Genomic DNA, 23,666 nt, shown 5'->3' on the forward strand with positions numbered 1-23,666 from the left:
TATCTTTCCTGGTTTCCCTGCAATACCCCTTAATTCAACTTCCTTTCCTTCCGAAGAAAATTTGATGAAAAGTTCTTGAAAATTAAAAGCTATTGTACCCAAGGATTGTAGCCATTGGACTCCTAGTACAACATCAGCACCTCCCATTGGAATGGAAAGCATTGGGCTAGTCAATACATATTCTCCCATGGATAGCTTGATATTATGGCACTTTCCAGAGCAATTTATTGTTCCTCCATTTGCAATCATCACTTGACACTCTGGTGCTGGATATAGGAAGCAATTCAATTCTTTTGCTACCCTACAATGAATAAAATTGTGGGTGCTTCCTGAATCAATCAACACTATTACCTTTTTCTTCTTGATTTGTCCTTCTATCTTGATGGTTTGAGGAGTGGTAATTCCCGCCAATGCATTACAAGATATGGTCGGATTTATTTGTTCTTCATCTAGGCTTTGTTCCTGGAATATATCCTCTTCTTTTGACCTTTCTTGCTCCTTTTCTTCTTCCTCTTCACAATCTATGTAGAATAATTTCTTCTCAGCACACTTATGACCTTTTGTGTATTTGCTATCACAATTGTAACAAAGCCCTTTTGCTCTTTTTTCTTCCAATTGTTGTGGTGTCAACCTTGTAGGTTGTGGAAGACTATGGGCAACAACACTTCCATCTTTATAGTTGTGAATGGTATGCTTCCTAGTTGCCATAATTTTGCTTTCCATTTTTCTTGCTAACCTGAATGCCTTCTCTAATGAATCAGGTTCCCAAAGGCACACATCATGTTGGATATTATCCTTTAAAGACCCTATGAACACATCAATCCTATGCTCCTCTGGAATATCTTTTACCCTTATGTTCAATTTTTGGAACTCCTCAATGTGCTCCATTATTGAACCCTTTTGTTTGAGACTTATCAATTGGCTAAAAAAAGTGTTGCTTTTTGTATCCTCATAATGTGCTATCAATTCTTCCGTAAAAATTGCCCAAGTGATAAATTGTTTACGAGAACAAAGCCATTGATACCATACAAACTGATTTGGTTCCAAATATAAAGTTGCCATACGTACCTTTTGTGTGTTTTGCACATTATTGAGATCGAAGAATTGCTCCATCTGTAATATCCATGTGGCGGGATCCTTGCCATCAAACTTCCTCATATCGATTTTTGGAACATGGTGAGTCTTCGATCCAACATTAGAGTCTATGGAATCATGATTAACATTTCTTTTGTTCTCATCATGAGTTTCCTTTACTACCTTTTCACCATTAGTGACCCTTTCTTGTAGCAAGTTCTTCAACTCTTCCATGTCTGTCTTCAAATCTATCTTCAAATTTACCATCGAATCCTCCACCTTAGTTTCCATGCCCTTTATCTTAGATTCCACACCATTTATCTTAGATTCCACGCCACTTATCTTAGCTTCTGTTAGCTTTTGTGAGCGTGACATTTGTTGCACTTGTTCTTGTAATTTTGATATATCATGTAGCATTTCTTCCTCTTCTTCATGAGTCATGCTAGAGCTTTCAGGTTCCTTACTAGGTGTTTGCATTTTCTTTCCTCGGGGCATCAGTTACCGATAATAATGCTTTACTATGCCCTTTGAATTCCGTTAAACCAAGTTTACATAAAAATTTAAAAAAAAACTACACACCTTTTTTCACTTTATAGAAGCCTGATATTGAATCTGATGTATCTCTGTAATTTCGGATCATCTAGTTCTGAAATTGCTACCTGTAGTATCCTTCTGCGTCCTCTTTCCAATGCCACAAGTCTGAGCCAAATTGGATTCTCCAAGTAAGAGTTATGTGAAATCTCCCACAGTGACTTGCTTTTAGACTGGTTCAGTAGAGCGAACTTGTACGACGTGCCACGAGTCACTGTTTCAACCTTTGAATTTGAAACACACATACAAGAAACTACAGTCCGTCCTCTTTCTGTACCTTTTTACGAAATTTCAATCCGATCCTCAGAGAGATAGTTATGACGATTTTCCCCCGGTCACCTGTTTTGAATGTAATTGAGGAGTCTGCAGAAAGGCCAACTTCCTCAGATCATATCTCCGAAAATATCGCGCGAAAAGCTCTGAAATTCAGACCCAAGGTTCAGCGCCAATTATTCTCAAATGGGTTTTTTTTGCGACTTCTGAAACGTCACAGAAAAAAAGTTAAAGCGAAAATGCCACAATGACCTGTTTGGAGCAGCGAAACCCTAGAATCCAAAGCTCTGATACCAAATGTTATGAAACCAGCTCACAAAAAGATAGAAAAGAGAGATCCACGCCTTAGAATTCAGCCTCTTCGAGGGGGCAACCTTCTTTACATTACATGAATGAACAATTCTTGGATGATACAAATGACAAAACCTCCTTTCTATATATAGGAGTCTAAGGAGTCACAATATAATCCAGCCGACCTAACAATAATAATATAAAGCCACACAAATAACAATAGGGGGCTTCTATGGGGCACAGAAATAACAATATGGGGGGTAATAGGGGCACAACAATACAAATAAGGGGTATAACTACAATATTAATGGGGTAATCACTAGTATTATAGGGACCCAACAGTTACCCTCTCATCCTTGGGAGGCCCTAGTTAGCCACTTCCGATGCTTACATTAGCTGTAGAGCTGGAAATATGACCATCAAGAATGGGAATATGTCCAAGCAGTTAGTCCTATACCATCTAGCTCAACCTTCTTTAGAACATGACTTACCTTTGTGGCTAGAAGAGGAAGAGGAAGATGAAGTTTATTCCGCCCAACTCTATACCTTAGAAACAACTGCGGGAGGGGGACATTGAGATGGAGATGATTTGAATGAACACATACTCCAAAGTCCAACCCCCAGTACATTGTCCTTAGAGGAAGTAGTAAAGGAAACCCAAAAGAACCATTAGTTGGATCTATGCTTGGCTGATTCCAACCCTATCTGTGTCAAAACCATAGAAATAGGTCTCGAGAGAACTTTGAAAATCAATCCATCTCTTTTTGTACTTCTCCAAGAAGAAAAGTTGTGCAACATGCTAAAGGAACACCTAGATGCCTTTTCTTAGAGTTACCAAGAAATGAAGGGAGTGCACCCTTCGGTGTTTACTCACCATATTTATATCAAAGAGGGTTGCAAGCCAGTCTGGCAACCCTAAAGGAGGATGAATCCAGCTCTTGAAGATATAGTCAAATAAGAACTGCAAAACTGTGAGATGTAGGATTCATTTACCCTATCTTAGATAGTGAGTGGGTCTCTCCTTTGGTGTTGGTTCCAAAGAAAAATGGTTAGTGAAGGATTTGTGTCAATTACAGGGAGTTAAATGGCCTAGGGGAAATTTTTTTTCTCTTTTCTAGATGGATTCAGTGGGTACAATCAAATCCATATCAGCCTAGAAGACCAGGATAAAACCACATGCACTTGTCCTTGGGGTACTTTCACCTATAGGGTCCTTCCTTTTGGCCTATGCAATGCTCCTACCACTTTTCAAAGAGAAGTCCTGAGTATCTTTGTCGAGTTAGTCCATGATGCGTTAGAAATCTATATGGATGATTTCACACGTTATGGAGGTGATTTCGAGGAGGCTTTGTCCAACTTAGGTAAGGTTCTACACAAATGCATTGAAATGAACCTATCTCTAAGTCCCAAGAAATGTGAATTCTTGATGATTGAAGGGACCATGCTAGGTCATTCAATATCTCAACCAAGACTACAGGTGGACCCAAACAAAATAGATATCATCCAAAGGGTCCCACCTCCACAAAAGCAGAGAGATGTTAGAAGTTTCCTAGGGTTAGCTGGATACTACCGAAGGTTTATAAAAGACTTCAGCAAGTTTTCTTCTCCTTTATTTGGGTTATTGGCCAAAGACTCTGAGTTTGTATGGTCAAAAAGCTATCAAGAGGCCCTAGACACCCTAAAGGACAAGTTAACCACTGCACCGATTCTTCGAGGCCCAAATTGGGCCCTTCCTTTTCATATTCATGCTGATGCCTCACACAAAGCCATAGGAGCATCCCTAGGCCAGATAGATGAGAAATTGTCTTATGCCATTTACTTTATCATTAAGAATCTGTCAAAGGCCGAACTGAACTATACAATGACCGAAAAGGAGCTCATGGCTGTTGTGAATTCATTGAACAAATTTAATCATTATATTATAGGTTATCAAACATTTGTACATATTGACCATGCTGCAATCAAATATTTAGTGAACAAACCTGATGTGAATGCCCGGATTATCAGATGGTTACTTTTATTACAGTCGTTTGATCTAACTATTGTTGCTAAGCCTCGCAAGGAAAATGTTGTTGCAGACATTTTGTCTAGATTAACTTTGCCTGCAGGTGAAGAGGGAATGGTTGATGATCAGTTACTAGATCAACACTTATTCGCCATTTCAGTTCTCTCTCCATGGTTTGCTAACATAGCAAACTATTTTGTAGCTGTACAATTCCCACTGCATCTGTCCTCCAAAGAGAAAATAAAGATTGTGAGGAAGAGTGCCCCATTCACCTGGATTGGAGGAAACCTTTTCAAACTTGGCCCCGATCAAATTTTGAGAAGATGTTTCAAGGAGGAGGGAGTCTTTGACATCCTTCTGACCTGTCATGATGGGCCTTGCGAAGGTCACTTTGCAGCAAAGAGGACATCATTTAAAGTGTTACAAGCTGGGTATTATTGGCCCACTCTTCATCAGGATGTAAAAAGGTATACTAGTCAATGTGATTGGTGCCAAAGGATGGGAAAGCCTACTCCAAGAGATGAAATGCCTTTGCAACCTCAAGTGACTTTTGAGCCATTTGACAAATGGGGCATCGACTTCGTTGGACCTATTGACCCTCCTTTGAAGCGAAAGTAGTATATCATTGTGTGCACTGACTATCTAACTAAGTGGGATGAAACCAAGGCAATTAAGGTAGCAACAGAGGAGAAGATGGCTGATTTCTTAAGGGAGAATGTATTTTACAAATTTGGGTACCCTAGAGAACTGGTCATTGATCATGGTAGCCAGTTTACCACCAACATGATTGAAGACTTTCTCACCTAGCATATGATCAAGCATATGACCTCCACTCCCTCTCACCCACAAGCTAATGGGCAAGTAGAGGTGAAAAACAGAGTGCTCGAGGGCATCTTGACCAAAGTGGTTAGCAAAACCAGGAAAGATTGGGAAAATAGACTAGTTGAGTCCACCTGTGCCTATAATACCACTTGGAAGACCAGCACTAGATTCACACCCTATGAGCTTGTCTACAGGAAAAAGGCCCTATTGTCCATTGAGTTTGAGTATAACACATTGAGGATGGTAGTCCAACTAGATCTAGATCTCAACACTACACAAAAAGAGAGATTTCTCTAGTTGAATGGTTTAGATGAATTTAGAATACACACCCTCCTACACAGAGAGGTAACTCAACTTCAGAAGAAGATCTGGCATGATAAGAACATAAAGGATAAGAAATTTCAAGAAGGTGATTGGGCCTTGTTATATGATTCCAGATATAAAGACTCTAAGGGAAAGTTAAGGACAAGATGGTTGGGGCTTTATGTTATAGAGATATTTCATGATAATGGTTTAGTGTAGATCAAAACCATAGATGTAGAGGCCATTCCTTTACTTGTTAATGGGCACAGACTAAAAGTTTACAAGAGGCCATAGTCAAAGCAAGAGTTCATTGATGGTATCAATAAAACAGTGATGGTGGTGGAGCAAGTTTCAGCTCTTGCCTCATCAAATCACTAAGAGAGAAAAAAAAATAAGGACTCAGGTGAAAACCTCCATGAGGTGCCTGAGTCCCACTATTGGGTTTAAAACCTCTTGAGGCAGCCCAATGGTGTCAAAAAGAAAAATGAAAAAAAAGGAAATAAAAGGATCCCTGGGTGAAAACCTCTCTTGAGGCGCCCAAGGCAAATAGCTAGAATGAAAACCTCTTAGAGGCAAACTAGTTGTCTTAAACAAAAAAAGAAAAAAAAATCATGAAAAAATTATGTTTGCAGATCAGCAAGAGGACGATCAGAGAATAAAGAGAATAAAAAAGCGACCTATTGCACTCACATTTTTTATTTTTCCACCCATCATCATTCATCACTCCACCATTTCTTTCATTTTTTCACTCCTTTGCTTTAGTTTACAAGGGGACTGTGTTTTCTATAGGATCCCTTGTAAACCTACAGGATCCCCTGAAAACCTACAGGATGATCCTGTAGGAATTACAGTGGCTCAAGAACCCTACAGGAAGTGACCCTAGGGCAAGAAAATGACATGCCATGTCAAAAAATAACATCCCCACATCACAAATTCATTACCATACCTCTCTCCATCTTGATCGCCCCTGGATTCATCATAAAAAAATTAGTTTTCAAAAAAAATTTCACAGTCCTCAAGAGAAAACAGAGAGAAAAAATGAAACAGAGGGTAGAAGGGAACAACACCTGAGTGTATTCCTCATTATTCACACTCCTAGACCTCATCTCTATCCATCTTCAAAATCCTACGAGATAAATGATTAAAAATTTTGAGGTAGAAGTAGCTACAGGACATCCTGTAGGAAATCCTTTAGCAACCTATTCAACAAAATAAAAGTCATGAGCAGTAGCAAGATTCCAACATGAAGATCCAAGGTAGAAGAAGCTCCAGAGTAATAGCAACACCATCATCTTCAACACCAGGTACCTACACATCAAAGGAATCATCAGAGAGTAATAAAAAAGGAAGGAAAAATAACATGCAGCCAACACACAGCAAGCACCTCATGTCTTCAACAAATTGCAGCAAGGTATTAGCACCACAGGTAAGTATCTCACTTCACTCTCTCATTTTCATTATGTACTCAAAAAATGTAAAGGTTGTGAGCAAGTTGGTTTATAAGCGAAAGGTGGCTAGTTAACTTGGCCACCTTCGTTCAGTCGACGAAGACAAAACAGTTGGTCCTCCCACACGTGGTAGCAGTCAAGTCAAAAAAAGAGAGGAGAAGGACAAAAGCAGTTAAGTCTATGGAGGCATGAACTAGGAGTTGATTATGAGGAGAGGGGAATGATGAGGTGGTAGTGGGGACCAACAGTCCAAAAATAGAAAACGTACCTCGGCTGCCAGCACACCACCTCACTCAACTTGACCATAAGAGGAAATAATTGTTGATCCCCATGCACTCATGCATTCATCTCCTCGAGGCTCACTCTAGAAAATTCACTCTCGTACCCAGGCAACCTACAGAAGAGAAAAATTCCACCTTTCTCTTGCACAGGACTTCCTACAGGATTACATAGGAAATCCTATAGGATCACACAGGAATCCTATAGGATACAGTCAGATAGTCTACAGGATTGGCTACGAGAAGTTTCAGAACTGGATACACAGGGGTTGGCTACAACAAACATCACAAGGAGGTAGGATTTGTATTTACTTCCCTTTTTCCAAGTTAAATTCTCAGAAAAATATCCTAGTTTGAGTGAATTTGGCAGTTGTGTAAGGGAGTTGACTCCACAATTATTTCAGTCCCATTTACTTCTGCATTAAAATTTGTATCAACCATCTCTACTCCTCAAAATTCACCAACCAAAATGATAGGGGGTTTAATAGAAGGGAGCTCATTAACATGGTGAGAATCCACCAACACCCTCCTATGTTAGAAATCTTCATGAGGCATAATTAGATGGGGTATTTTGAGAAATTAAGGGGTTATGATGATGGAGTGGCCTGAGAGGTTTCTCTCTCCCTCATTCCACTGACTAGAGCCCATACCACTGTTGTGGTGAGAGGCCTATCCATAGAGCTCACCCCTAAAATCATAAGCAGGATTACCACACTTCCCATAGGAGTGCCTTGGAGAAAGGAAGACAAGGGAGATAGCCATATTGCGAAGAAGAAGTTCTTTTTAGAGGGAGAAGAGCCCATTGAGGAGAAAAATGGAGAATGAGCCTACCATACCCCTCGAATGAGGTAAGCTACCACCTTATTAAATACATATCATGTGAAGGTAGGTATAGTGTGGTTTATGGGTATCACTCTAGGCTTCTTAAAGAATTGAGGTTTGGAGTAGAAACATCTCCTCACCACAGGATCAACAAACCATACTTCCTTCTGCAATCACTGATAGATACAAGCATAAAGGTGTAGGAAGGAAACCACCAACAGTTAGCTCACCATGGGTTAATTAGAATCATCATAGAAGATGACATCCATAACCTCAAAATTCCTATCCAATGGGAAATTTTCAGAGACATGCAGATAGAGGAGGATATCAAAGCCCTCACATATGACATTAGTCCTACTGTCAGCGAAAAAGATGAGGAAGAAACTGAAACAGAAGGAGAAGAAGAAGAGAGATGAATATGAGATAGATGAGGAGGAAGAAGGGGAGAAATAGAAGGAAGGTGATGAAGAAATAGAGGAAGATGTCAAGGAGGACATTGATAAACAAGATGAGGATCTAGAAGGAGAAGAAGAGAGGAAAAACAGAGAGGGAAAGGGAAATGGAAAAGAGGAGGTAGAAGACAAGGAGGAGTCACCTAGGGTATCTCCAGAACCCACTGAGAGAGAGGCAACAACTGCCCTCACTGCCCTTAGCACCCCTATCAAACAAAAAGGAAAAAGACAGAGGTAGACCCCCTTATACTTCAGAACAAGGAAAAGCACAAGGATAAGGCAGGGAAAACCCAAAACTCTAAAAAAGGTTCCCATTGTTATTGAGGACTCACCTAAATAGCAAGAGAAGATGGCTCATCCTATAAAGACTGAAGAAGAAGGATCCCTAGCCCAAACCTCCCCTAAGTCTCCTATCACCTATGTGAGATGGCCTGTAACTAGGTCTACCTCATCCAAAGGAAAAGGCATCCCACAAGATACACAGTAGGACCTAAGGAAGCAGATGCAGTCCTACAGGAAGCTCTGCTAAACCTACAAGAAACTCAAAAATTGGACGAGGAAGGAAGTAGGCATTGAGAAACAAATAGAGAGGACCTAGAGCTAGATGAGCCTAGTCCTCAACCTAACCTTGAATCCTACTACAAATTTATTGAGGGGGGCAGAGTCATTACACAAAAAATTTCCATTCCATTATTCTTTGAGCTTGAGAAAGAGAGAGCCAGAAATCATAGATGGATGCAGATTGCCAAGTCTAAGGGAGTGGAGGACATTGGTCACATGGAGGAGAAGCTCAAAGAGATGGGTAGAGAGCTAATTAGCTTGAGGGATAGAGAGGCCATCACTAAGAATCAGTTAGAGGCAGAAAACACATGGTTGAAAGGATAGTTGTAAGAAAGAGAGAATCAATTGGAATACATGGCCAATCTCTCTTTGGAAGTAATCCAATGCAAGATGCCAGGTAAGCCCTATGCAATATACCTTAAGGAATAGTGGTTGTAGTTCCAAATCAAGACCCTAGCACAAAGAGGCACCATACCATTCTAGGATTATAGACAGTTCATCGATCTTTGTGTTCAAAGCACATTGGAAGATAGGGCCAAGATGTCTGAGTTTTATTTGCATAACATGGCCTTCACAGACATGAATGTATGGGACCCTAATGCAAAGTTAGAGGATTTACAATTGATGGATTTGGAATCATGGATGAACCATGAGGAAGCATGGACTGCAGAAATGAAGAAGGTATTGGAAGAGAACAAACATATCCTCTTTTGACTAGAGCTGAGCAGTCCAATCCAATGGCACTCACCAGTACACATAATTTAATTACAAATGATCCTCAACTTGCACCTAGGTATCTTGCCGCCCAAGAGTAAGGAATTACACATTTTGAAAACATGTTTAGATTATTAGGGGATGACAGCATGCAAGATTTCCTAAGGAGATGGAATACATTTTCATACAATTTGAAGATTAGAGAGTACCACGCTCTTCAAAGGATGAGAGAAGCACGAAACAGGACACCCATGTACAAGCAATCCATCCAAAGGCTCAAAGTCAATTGGATTGGCCTAAAACTCAGTCCCCCACTTCTCTTGGTGATGTTAAAAGGAAGGAAGGAAGAGGAAGAAAGAAGGCATTGAGAGGAGTGATCCAGGTGGCTCCAAGGACACACACAACAAAGAGGGTTGATGGAAGCTCGAAAATCAAAGTGATTGGAATGCTTTCGAACCAAGACCAAAGCGTAGATCTTGTTGTCTTGATCACAATGGTGTGAACGGTTCATCAATCTGAGCTCATATTAGGGAGAAAGAAACAGTCAATGTTTTGGTCAAAGTTGGATTGTGGGCCAAGTTTAAGTTTCCTACAATTCAACCAACCCCAGGGTATGAAACCTAGCTCTCGAAAGTGGGCAAAATTATTTCCTCTTTAATTTGTCTAATAACCCTTATGTTAGACAAAATTAAAAAACGACCTATTTAATAAAATTCAAAAAATATATATTATGAGGAGGTGGGCCATGACCCCCGCCACCTCCCTTCCCAACCGCATTAAAAAATTTTAATATTAAAATTTGGGTCAACAGGCCATGACCCCTATCGACCCTCCAACCAAGCACCATAAAAAATTTTAAGTAAAAAATAGGTCACGGCCATGACCCCACCGACCCCCACAACCACCATACCATATTAATAATGTGGTGCGGGCCACCCCCGGCAGACCTGCCACCCATGGTGGAACCACCACCCAACTAAAACAGAACCCAAACATTTGTTGCCGGAAAATTTGGTAAGTGTGCCGACGGGGGTCGAACTCACCCGACCCATGTGGCTGGCCCCATGAGTATGGTACAACGACCCACTCCACACTGAACCCTCCATTAAAGCTTGTACCAATGACCATTCCAAAAAGACAGTGCAATATTTTCCATGTGCTGTGGAGGTTGTGGGGGCAGGCCACCCAATGTGGACCTGACCCCCAAAAACAAATTGCTGCATTTTTTAAAACAAGAAAAGTTTAAACATGGAGGAGGCGGTGTTTGACCACCCAACCTCTTCCACCAAATTTGACATTCATACCAATCCACCTAACTGACTTCATTGATATTTCCACCCGAAAAATTATATAAACCTTCATTTCATCAATGCACATGTGGATCGAGGTATTTTTTAATTAATTTTTAATGCAATGGCCTACACCATCTTAACATTGGGGCCCGTACACATAGTCCCTCCTAGATGAACTTCGTTATCAATGGCTTATGTTTTCATGTGTCGATGAATGTCATGTTCCTCTTCTTTACAGCATGCAGATGTATTCGTTTATGTTCTTTTAAAATGCAATTTAACACATCCCCAATGTAAAAGGTCTTGGAAGGGTCCTTTGTCACACCCAGACCCAGATCAAGTGGTATTAAAGTGGTCTTTACATGGATGTGACTTGAAAGCGTGAACAATGGAATGTGCAGTGACAGAGGATGAAAAAGCGATGTAAGAGACCATGCTCAAAATTTACAAAAGGGTGGAAATAATGTATGAAACTCTACAAAAAGAGATAGAGGAAAAGGAGCGGTTGCAGCTTCAGTTTCAAGCCACGGAAGAGGCCCTGGAAGAATTGAAGCACAAGAAACAAAATCTTCAAACAGAGAATGCTAAATTGAAGATGTTTCTACATGAAGAGAATGAGGAAAAACATAGTTTGCTACAACAGTTGCAAGAAAAGGACGAGGCCTTGGAAAAGCTGCAGCGTGACCCATGCCAGGTAAAAAGTAGTTCTCCATCTTCATGTATGTTTCTTGATGATGATTTCGTTGTTTTTGAAAATCATACCACAGGAATTGGCTCCAAATTGTTGAATAAAATGGGGTATGAAGGAAAAGTCTCAGGAATTAATGGCCAAGGCATTGTCAACCCCATCCAAATAAAGGAATTACCTCATTAGGTAGGACTTGGGTATGTCAGAAACGAAGTTGGGGAATGTTCCAAGACAGCTAGCGAACCACCAACAATAGATGATGAGAGGCCCTCATCAGTTCTTTCGAAATCAACAGAGGAGGTAAAAGATGTTGATTTCCTTTCGGTTTCTCTTCACATAGTATGATTTCCGTTGGATATTTGGAGATCCCAATTACAGGGAAAAACATTAGGCTCCATACCAAGACGAGGCATGAGGAGGAAAAAGAACTTGGTGTTAATAACCAAGGCATAACTCAACCATTGGAGGTTGTGCAAAGACCTCAATTTGTAGGCTTGAGAAACACTGAGGGAGAATGCTCGAAGGTATCATATGCTTCCGAGACATTGTCAAAATTGTCGAGGAAAGAGAATGATGGGAACACATCCCCATCATCCCATGGCAGTATCCATTACAGGGAAAGAGCTGAGGCAAGCTCTTATCACCATACTTACTTCAGAGACGGAAAGGAAAGGCATAACCACTCTCGACATTCAAATGTTCATTTCAATTATAATCATGTTTTCAATGATGAATGTAAAACATGGCATCGAGAAACATATACCTTTTGTGGATTACATAATCATACTTTTTCTAAGTGTTGGAAAGGAATAGCATCACACAACAAGAAGAGGCGTGAAATACCCTATCAAAAGCAGGTAAAGAAACTTGGTAAGAAGATCTAGAGGAAGAAGACCTATTGAAGTCATTTCAATAGAAGTGGCCATCAAATAGCCACTTGATGGAGGCTCCATCCAGAGCAACACCTTAACGACAAAGCGTCAGTGCATGAATAAGGTGAAACAATTGTTTGACTAGAAAATCCACCACAGGAGGGCGACCCATTCATGTTGATAAGTGAAAAATGGTTTCTAGATATGTTAGCTTGTCATGGTCGTGCTTTTGTAAATCATTTGTTGTGTTTTAAAATGTAAAAGTGATGTTGACGTGTTTTCCATCACTTGTTAAGAAACAATGATGTTTGGTCTTATTTTGTGTTGCATTTTACACTATGAAAGTGATCTTATGTTTCCATCACTTGTCAAAGCAAAAATAGTGTTTGGCGTTATCTTTGCAAATCATGTGTTGCAATGATGATGTGTTTTCCATCACTTGTCAAAGCAACAATGATATGTTGGCCTTGTTTTCGTAGCTCAGGGATTGTTTTCATTTTGATGTAAACTTGACTAACGAGTATGTGTTATAAACTTGTGGCAAGTATGGGATGCTTGGGTCATTAGTTGGTCATGAAAGTCAAGCATGTAATTTGCAAAACAATGTACTATAGGTTGCAGAGGCTGTAGGTGATGGATCGTTGCTTAAGGCTACGAAGGACAAAGGTGAAGGAGATGGAAGTGAGACCTTTGCAGGACACTTGAGATGCAAACAAGCTACAGAGAAGTTGCAGATTATTTTTCATGCTTATGGAGGACGAAAAGCTCCTCAATGGGGAGGATTGATCCAGGTGGCTCCAAGGACACACATACAAGACAAAGAGGGCTAATGGAAGCTTGAAAATCAAAGTGATCAGAATGCTTTCGAACCAAAATTAAAGCATAGATCTTGTCTTCCTAATCAAAATGGTGTGAACGGTTCGTTAATCCGAGCTTGTATGAGGAAGAACGAGCCAGTCAAAGTTTTGGTCAATGTTGGACTATGGGCCAGGTTTAAGTGTCCTACAATTTGACCAACCTCAAGGCATGAAATCTAGCTCCCGAAAGTGAGCAGAATTGTTGCCTCTTTAATTTGTCTAATAACCCTTATGTTAAACAAAATTTAAAAAATGGCCTATTTAATAAAATTCAAAAAATATATATTATGAGGTGGCAGGCCATGACCCCCTCCACCTCCCTTCCCAACTGAATTACAAAATTTTAATATTCAAATTTGGGTTGATGGGCCATGACCCCCACTGACCCTCCAACCAAGCACCATAAAAAAATTTAAGTAAAAACTAGGCCAACGGCCATGACCTCGCCAACCCCCACAACCACCATGCCATATTAATAATGGGGCGTGGGCCACCCCTGACGAACCTGCCACCCACGGTGGAACCACCGCCCAACTGAAATGGAACCCAAGCATTTGTTGTCAGAAAATTTGGTAAGGGTGCCGGCGGGGGTTGAACCCACTCGACAGATGTGGCCGAGCCCCAAGTGGGTGGCCCCATCAGTATAGTACAATGACCCACTCCACACGGAACCCTCCATTGAAGCTTGTACCAATGGCCATTCCAAAATAACAGTGCGGTATGTTCCATGTGCTGCGGAGGTTATGGGGGTGGGCTTCCCAATGCAGACCTGCCCCCCCAAAACAAATTGTTGTGCTTTTTAAAACAAGAAAAGTTTAAACATGGAGGAGGCAGGGTTTGACCACCCGACCTCCTCCACCAAATTCAATATTCATACCAATCTGCCTAACTGACTTCATTGATATTTCTGCCTGAGAAATTATATAAAGCTTCATTTCATCAGTGCGCCCAAGCATGGAGGAACCAGGGGCTGGCATGGAAACCGAGACTTTAATTTTTTTAATTAATTATTTGTAGGGGGACCATGAGCCTAGAGAAGAGGTAGGCAGAACCATGATTAGGTGAAATTCTCAGGAGAGTGAAATTTTTGCAGTGTCCAAACTAGACAAATTTTATGTTGATATTACACCTCTCAGCGACATGAACCTGATGGCATAATCAGAATTTCGATCTGAGCAGCAAATTTGTAGACGACCCATAGGAGGGAATCTTTGAGGAATCTAGGAGGAATCTAAAAGATTCCTTAAGCCCCAGATTTCCACTTTCTTAGAATTTAGAAATTTGACAGTCGATTTTGCACTATTCGACACCACAAATCTGATGGTGCATTTAGATTTTCTAAGTGGAGCACAGGTGTCAGCATTCAATGTGCAAGCATTCATTCCATGAGATCCAGCACCGCGAAATTGATGATACAACCAGCTTCAGCATTTTGATGTCCTTTTCTTCAGATAGCCCCAGGATGTGAGGTATATGCAGTATGTTCATGTACTTCTTTTTGCTATGCATTGTGTTGGACAGATCCCTATTTGATGTTTGATGTGGGATCTTATTTCTTACTTGTCTCATGATTCCTACTTGATGTGATGCAGAATCCTTTGTGGGATGTACTTGTCATGATTCATCATGTTTTGTTTGAGATCCCTTTGTTGTATGTTGCTGGTATACTCATGTGTCAACATGTATGTTTGCATTGATATCACTTTTATGCCATGTTGGCAGGATGCTCATTATCATCATGCATGAGTTTATGTCATACTGATAGGATTCCTTTTGACTGAGAGTTCCAGTAGCGGAACATCTCTTGGAGCCACTCCTGCGTGAGGGTATTTTCCTTGTATGATAGTTACATCACCTCTTATGTACATCATCACTATTGACAGCACTTAATGCAGCAGCCTACACCATCTTGACATTAGGGCCCGGAGACGTAGTCCCTCCTGGATGAACTCCGTTATCAATGACTTATGTTTTCATGTTTTCATGTGTTGATGAATGTCATGTTCCTCTTCTTTACAACATGCAGATGTATTCATTTATGTTCTTTTACAATGAAATTTAACACATCACCAGAGTAAAAGGTCTTGGAAGGATCCTTTGTCACACCCAAACCCAGATCAAGGAGGTATAAAAGAAGCCAGGATTCTATGCGCAAGAAGAAGAAACCACAACAGAGGCATGGGATGCTAGGGAGGCCACTAGAGCTATGAAATACATGGATATTTATCGAGTTGCTCATAGGATGAGCAACACTTTCAGTAGGGGGTGATGATGAGCCTCATCATTGGGTGATTATATGGGCCTTAATTCTCATCCTAGCTTAGTGAAATCAGCTCTTCTCAGAACTTATTACATGTTTTCATTATATTTTGTTTAATGGGATGAGTTAAAGTGAGATATTATGCCTAGTGGACTAATATGCATTGAATGCAGGTTTGGAAGAGAAAATAAAGGAATTTTGGAAATAATAAGGTTTGAAACTTGAATGGGACAAGGGATAGATATTTTAGGAGGTAAATCCTCCTCATTTACTCCTCCCCCATTCGAATATTCCTCCATTAATCACACCAGCTTGGAGTGCAAGTAGCCAAGTCATGAAGATCAAAAGGTAGTCGAGCAGGTGATAGACAAAGAGTTAGTTCATCTCGAGTTTGGGAGTCGAGCCTCCCTATATTTAAGGAATTCATTGGAGAATTCAGTTGTATAAGTAGATAGGCCTAGAGCCTCATTAGGATTCGAATTTTTGTTGTAAAAAACACTAGTTGTTTTCAAGCTCCAGATTGGTGGAAGACATTGATGTAATTTTCTCCTCTGATAATGAAAATGAGCTTTTTCTTGGTCCAGCACTTAGTTAACTCAGAGCACTGAAGCTCTTGGGTTAGGTCCCAACCCTAATAGCAAAGGCCCCTCTTCTTGTATCTGTATGATTAGCTTAGTTTCATAGATTCATGGTTAAATTATCTCTAGAAGTATTTCATTGCAAGTATTGTGGATTTGATTAGTTGTTTATTAGTTTGCTTCCATTTGTGCTTTACTTCAGTAGTAGGTTAGAAGAGATAAAAGGAGCACCTAGAAAATGTTAGTAGGTGTCTTGGCCTCACCTCTTCCCTTAGGGATCATGATTTGAGGAAAAGACCCTTAAGCAGCCCCAAAAAGACAGATTTCCATTTCTTCATAAGATTTAGAGTTTACTGTACTTAAACTAGAATTTGATCATTTTTGCAAGTGTAGGATTTAGTTTCCATATCTTCCATATTCATTATTTTATTATATCTCATCCATGATTCCATTTGGTTCAACAATTTTCTTCATGCATGAAGTAGACAACTAGTTCATTAAATTCTGCTTTTCTAGCTTGTTGGAATTCTTCTTCTTTACATGACTTTGTGGCAATTCTAAATGTTTGATGCAGAGAAGGTGCTTTAGAAATCTAAAGGGATATCATAGCAGCCAACCACTTCCCAACTTCATCCATTGATAATCATTCCTTTCTTTCACCAAGACCTTCACCAATCTCATCATTTTACATAGAAATTCCTCCAAGCATGTTGAACGAATCCAACCATCTCCTAACCATGGTATTGTGTTTTGAGTGATCCTGGGCATTTTCTCACTCCATTCCACCCATACAAAACCTTCCCTAAGCCTTCCATCACCTCCATAAGCCATCACTTTCCTCTCGGTTGTATCCCATAGAAATACACGGAATCCTGTAGGTTTCTAGTACATCCTGTAGGCTTTCCTCTAGTGGCTTGTTTTGAGGTCGAATTGAGGGGAAACCTCTAAGAAGCCACACCATGTCACCCAATGGTATCCCAAACCTCTGAACCATCCACGATCATCACTAAGCCACCTGTCACATCATCAAAAGATATTAGGGTTTACACTTGACTTTCTAGAAAAAGAATAAAAAGAACAAAACAAATGTATTTCAGTCCTTTACATCCACGATAGTGATGTTTAATGTCTTGAATTTCCATGCTTTAGATAGTACCATTTCATGCATGTTGTCTTGGCATTTCTGTAAAGCATAGTTTCTTAGCAGTTAGTTAGAGAAAGGTGTGTTTTTAGCATAGGATTTTATTCATTTTCCTTATTTGCAGTAGATAAGATTTCTCCTAGAGTAGATCTCTCTTTCTTTCATCGACAATCAAGCATCTTTTGAATCCATAGAAGTCTGGCTTGAAAATTCTAGTGGTCTCTCGCCAGCTGAACATTGACAAAAGGTAGAACCAACACTTTTACTTGTGTATACAACACTGTCACCTCCAAGTTTGTACGAACGCCGGGGTGATAAAGTAAAGCTAGTAGCTCCAGGAGTTGCAGTATTCTTACTGCAATACTGGTGCTCATCAATGTATCAAGGCTATTTCACTGGAGGGGAAATAAAAGTTATCCTTTAAGATAAGAGTAATAGTACTAATCTAATAAATACACACGAGCATATATATATGAAAGAATAATTGACCAACTAGTGAAATTGTTCACGTAGAAGCAACAATCATTAAAACAAGTACAACACACCTTCAATAATATAAGCACCAAAGCCAGCGAAATAGTTCAATTTATTTAGTACAAATGAAAACAACATATATCATAAACATTGAAAGAATAGTCGTAAAATATTTACGACATACACATGAAAGTGTGTTGGCTCAATGAGCTTCAAGTATTAAGCAAAAGTTCCAAGATACATTGGTACAATGAACAACATTAGCTCCAATAGTGGAGCATTAGAGATACCACTTACTCCTCAAAAGAACTATCTTCCTCTCTAATGCCTAGTGGGAGGAGCCAAGGTGAAAAATTTATTTGCTTGAACTATGAGGGTGTATATATAACAAATAAGGTGACTCTCCACCTCCCTTGTGACTCTTGTACTTCCCTCATGACTCTTTGACTTCCATATGACCTTTTGACTTCTTCATGACTTTTCACATTCTATAGGTGACTCTTAGACTTCCACTTTACATTACATTTCTCATATATTGAAAATTACATAATCATATCCCTAAATGATGTGGAAAATGATGACTCATATGACACCTTGACATAACACCCTTACAAGACATGACATGGCATTGATGACATGAACCTAATGATGATGTGGCAATGTCAAGCGATTCTTTCTGTTGTTATATTTGTATCTTCTTAAAAGATGGTACATGATCTTATTCTCCTTCTTTCATATGACTTGAAGGTAGGAAGTCTTATTCTTCACTATGATCTTATTCTTCAGCTATGCTACAATTTGGTGTCCCTTCATCTTCTCGTTCAATGATCAACTTATGTTTTTAGCTTCATAAGTGTCTTATAGTATAGTTTCATTCTCCTTATTTTCAATCATCATCCTATCATGTGAAAATATAGTACCTACAACTAGAACTCACTCATGACAAGACAACAACAGTCCAAAAAACTCCTAGTCTAACATGCTTCATGAAAATCACTGATTGAGTTGGAACAGGGTGCTAGAATGAGAGGTGGACTTAGGAATGTTGCAGTGCATCGTTTCAGAGGTAAGGAGTGACGAGATAAAGCTTGATACTAAGCAATGCATAGTTCTCGGGGCATGTGTAGGAATATTATTCAATTTAGGAGCTTAGTGAGGAAATGTTGAGCCTTCAGACTTCCCAATGTGAAACACAATAGAGAGAGAAAGACACTAGGGAATTGTACAATTATGCAACGCAAGGATCTACTGAGGCAGCTTGTTTCTCGTCACTACCAAATGCATGGAATAATACTAAAAAGGAAGCTTGATTGCAAAGTTATTAAGGTCAGGAGGCTACGGTGGGCACTATGATTATGCAATGCGTAGTCCTTGGAGGAAGGAACTGTGCATTGCATAGTTCCATGAGGTAATGGGAGAGCTTGAGTCTTTCTACTTGTAACAACCTCCTCCCACAACCACCCAAGTAACCATGCCAACTAGGTAAAACATGAGACGAGAGGCTACTATGATCATATTTAACCTCCTAGGTAACCTTAAGGAAGTGGAATCGATGGAACATCACACACAACCTTCCAACATCATCAATAGAATCCTCATGAGACAAGTCCATTACTTAGATAGCCTATCCCTGGTTCCCACTATTGTTTTGGATAATTTAAGGCTTAGTTGCTCTCATGCTATGGTAAATGAAGTGACCATAGACCCAAAGTCGCTCTCATAGGCCTACATGCCAGTGACTGTGGATGGAATTTGCTAGTTCTGTGCTGGCAACACCTAGATTTGAGCCACTTTTTCATTCTTATAGCCCAGGCCATTGCCCAGAATGGAATGAAAGCTCAGAATTAAGTAAGATACAAGGAAATGATGATGAAAAAGTAAATAGATTTTCAAGGCCTTAAGGAAACCCCTACGAGCCATGGCAGGCATTTCATCAAACATATCATCGACATGTAACCTACAGGTGTAAATAATAGAGTTAAGTGTAGGGATCTCTTACTTATCTAAGAATTTCCATGAACCATTGTTTCCTCATTTCATTTACTGCCTTAACACATTTTAGGTCATAGATACAATATCCATTCAAATACAAGTAAAGACATGCTAAGAGCCAAACATAGTTGCTACCATAAAATGAACATATCACTAGCATAATAGGAAAAGAACTATAATAAACATATCAACCATCAAAATCCATATATACACTAGTACATTTACACATGAAAATCAATGGAATGAATTTATCATTAATCAATGCAATGAACCGACCAGAGATGGGACCACCATGTTCCACCCGACCATAGCATGGCTGAGCCAAGTCTCTCTTTAGCCAATCACCCCCATGCCAAATTATAAGCATGAATGTGGGACTAAAAAAAAGAACTCAACCAGGGAATACTGAGGCTAATCCACCTCGCCCTCATAAATAGAAATTAGGTTTTACCATAATCAATCCTGAATCACTAGGCCAACATAATGAACACATCATAACAGGATTTACCATGATTTCTACCTGATCACTAGGCCAAACAAGCATGGATTCCACTAGATTTATGCACCTAGACTGTGAAGAATTTTACTCTCTCCTAGTCTCCCAAGCTTTACTGCAATCCAAACACTGGATCACTAGGACCTAACTGAGACCCACTCTCTAGGCTTTACTACATAGCCCAAACCCAGGATTACTAGGCCCATCGGAGAGAAATCCACCTCTAGGCTTTACCGTATATCTTTCCAATCATTAGAAAGGATTCCTAGGCCATCCGAGGCAACACAAAATCCAACTTTACCACAACCCATAGTCTGGTTCAGGGGTTACTAGGTCATGTGTTCTATCATTTCGGAGATCCACCTCACTCAGCTTCGAATCCATCTGACAGTCTAGCTCAGCCAAACATGAGAACCCAATGACACCATGGCTATCCAGAAATGGCAAGGCTAGGTTGAAAAACATTGTTGCAACTGGAAAAACCCATGCCATGATAGAAAAGGACCACATGCAATGCCATGCATGCCAAATATAGCAAGGAAAATACACATGAAAGTCAATACCTGCAATGAAGCCTGTAGTAGCTTCTTGTTCCTACCTTTCCCTACTTCATATTTTCTTCATCGTGCCTTCCTTTCCTTTCTTTCTCCAATGCCAAAGTGTTGCAAGAAAAAAACTCTAAGTATCCAAGAGTATGAGAGAGAGAGAAATGTGAGTGCTCTAAAAATGAATTGACAAAAGGCTACCAACTGATCCTAAGAATACTTTTTATGAATGCAGCCTCTATATTCTTCATTTTCCATTATTTTCCTTCATTTTCCTCCTCACATGCAACCTGTGACCTTTCACCTCCTTTTTCTCCTAATTTCCATTATTTTCATAAATAATTGTGCCAAAATTCCATTTTTCCTTTCCAAAGCCTTAGCCATTACCTTTGCCAATTTCCTTATCCATAACAACCAAATGAACACCCCCTAGGATATCTTGCCCAACATTTAGCTTGGAATAAGTGTCCCAGTCATCTATGGTTATTGTTTTTAACATTTATTACATGGAATTTTCACTAGGGCTGTAAGATTACTACACAATGCGTAGTTCAAGGAGGACAGGTTGGGGTTAACTTGGTCGGATAGTAAGATTTTCCAAAATTTGTCTTAATTTGGGATTAGTGAAGCATATATGAAACCAAGGTTGGACTAGGACATGATCACACACTCAAAACAATTAGCAACACAACATAGAACAATCATCCTTTAGAAACAACATGGTCCGCTTATTACGGCTAAAAAATAACATACTCCTCCAAGTGTGACACTTAAGATACACTTTGTGATGATAGTGACAACACTTGTGCGACAGTGTACGAAACTTTGGGAATGGGTCTAATACATGTCGATATGATAAATATAACCCATAAACATCAAATTTTCCTCTTGAAATAGAACCTAACACTAATTTTGCGATGTGTGATGCTTCCCATGCCAAAATACGACACTTGAGTTTTCTTCCAAGAGGGATTAGAAAACTTAGAGAATATACATGGGATGACTCTTACTACTAGAAAAGGAAACATGCAAGGTCAAATTAGGCTCAAAATTTTGAATCTAAGCCAAAATTTTGGAGGGTCTTGTAGTGGCAAGAACATAATCGAGGAAAATATCCATGCTAATGATAACACCAATGACCAACAAAATATTTCCTGAACCATGCATTTGAATCCCAGCAAGATAATCAAACATGCAAATTGTTACCTACAAAACTCCTCCTGCTAGCTTCTCTTTTCTTTATTCTTTTCGTCCCTTTCTAGTTGTCGTTCAAACCTTCTTCTTGACTACCAATCAAATTCCTCTTGCACTGCTTACTTTACTTGCATGTCTCTTGTTTGTCCAAGTGATGTATCTTCTCTCTCTTTTTCCTCTCTTTTTCCCAAAAGAATGCCAAAATGTTCTCATCCAATTTTCTTTTCTTTTATCTTTCTATTTTCTTCATTTTTCCTTGCATGCATATTATTTTACTATTTTTATCCTTTTCTTATCTCTTCCTCTTGCGCAATTGCTGAGGTGGAATTTCTTTCAATTTACTCTACTTCTTTTGCATTTTTTCCTCATGTCCTTACTAGCCTGTAATAATTAAGTTTTCATTTATTTCCTTTTTTCTCTTTCCAATGCCAATAAATAATTAACCCCAATTGGATCCCAATGTTATTTTTTTCCCTTCATTCAACTTGGAATATGTGTCCCATGACCTTGGTTTGATTCATTCTTTTGTAATGTCCATATATTACCTATTTATATGGAAATCTAACTCAGGCACACCATAGCCACGTTGACCATAAGTTTGAGCAATGAGATACACTTATACTGTCACATTTGGAAGCTCATTTGCTTTGGTTTTTCTCTAGCACATGTGAACCTATAGAAATTTGGATTTGGCTACAAAAATTTAGGTTAGATGTAGAAAGTGCATATTTCGGTAGCTACAATATAATTAAACCAACTTCATAAGGGAAAACATTCATTTTGAGCTGATGATGGATGACAACCATTTCAATATAACTTTCACGACCTGAATGAATTTTAATCCATGAAAGAGGTGGAATGAAGTGAAAATATATAACAAAATGGGTGGAAAAACGGAAGATGGACTGACAAAAGGAGGATAATAAAGAGGATCAACATCCCCCCACGTCGAAGGTGTTACATGTCATCATGCACAAAATTTCAAAATTTGGACTGTTGTTTGTTTCTAGAGGATTGCCTCTGGTGCCTAGAACAAAACATCACTATTGGTTTGTACTCCCTTGCTCGTTACACTCAATGATCATCTTGGTTATCTCATTAAAAATCTACTTTGTAACCCTTTCACCTTTTGACTGCGAATTCTATTGTTTCCATTGGGTTTTTTGTTTTTCTTATACCAATAACACATCTTCAGTAGCATAGTGTCATTTTGAGCTCATTACACTCAATGAACATCTTGGTTTTCTCATTAACAATTTACTTTGTAACCCTTTGATCTTTTGTTTGAGAATTCTATCTTTTCCATTGAGTTTTTGATTTTTCTTGTACCAATAACACATCCTAAGTAGCATAGTGTAATTTTGAGCTTTTATCATCTCATTCTCATCATTTATTTCCATATTTAATACTCCCAACTCATAAACCTCTTTTTGCAAAGTTTTATTGGTCTCTTGTTTTCTAGGACAATGAATATTTAGTTCTTGCTTAGGTGGATAAGACATAGGAGTATCATTATGTAAGGCATCATCATGAAATTCTCGTTCTAGGGGTGGATTTACTTTCTACGTTGTCTCTTTCTCTAATGTCTAAAAATAATCATAGGCTTGTTGTTGGAAGAAGTCTACATATGGAGTCTTCCTTGT

The sequence above is a fragment of the Pinus tabuliformis genome, chromosome 8 (genome assembly GCF_031772625.1).
Source record: "Pinus tabuliformis cultivar Carrire ecotype Pingquan chromosome 8, CPIR1, whole genome shotgun sequence".
NCBI lineage: Eukaryota > Viridiplantae > Streptophyta > Pinopsida > Pinales > Pinaceae > Pinus > Pinus tabuliformis.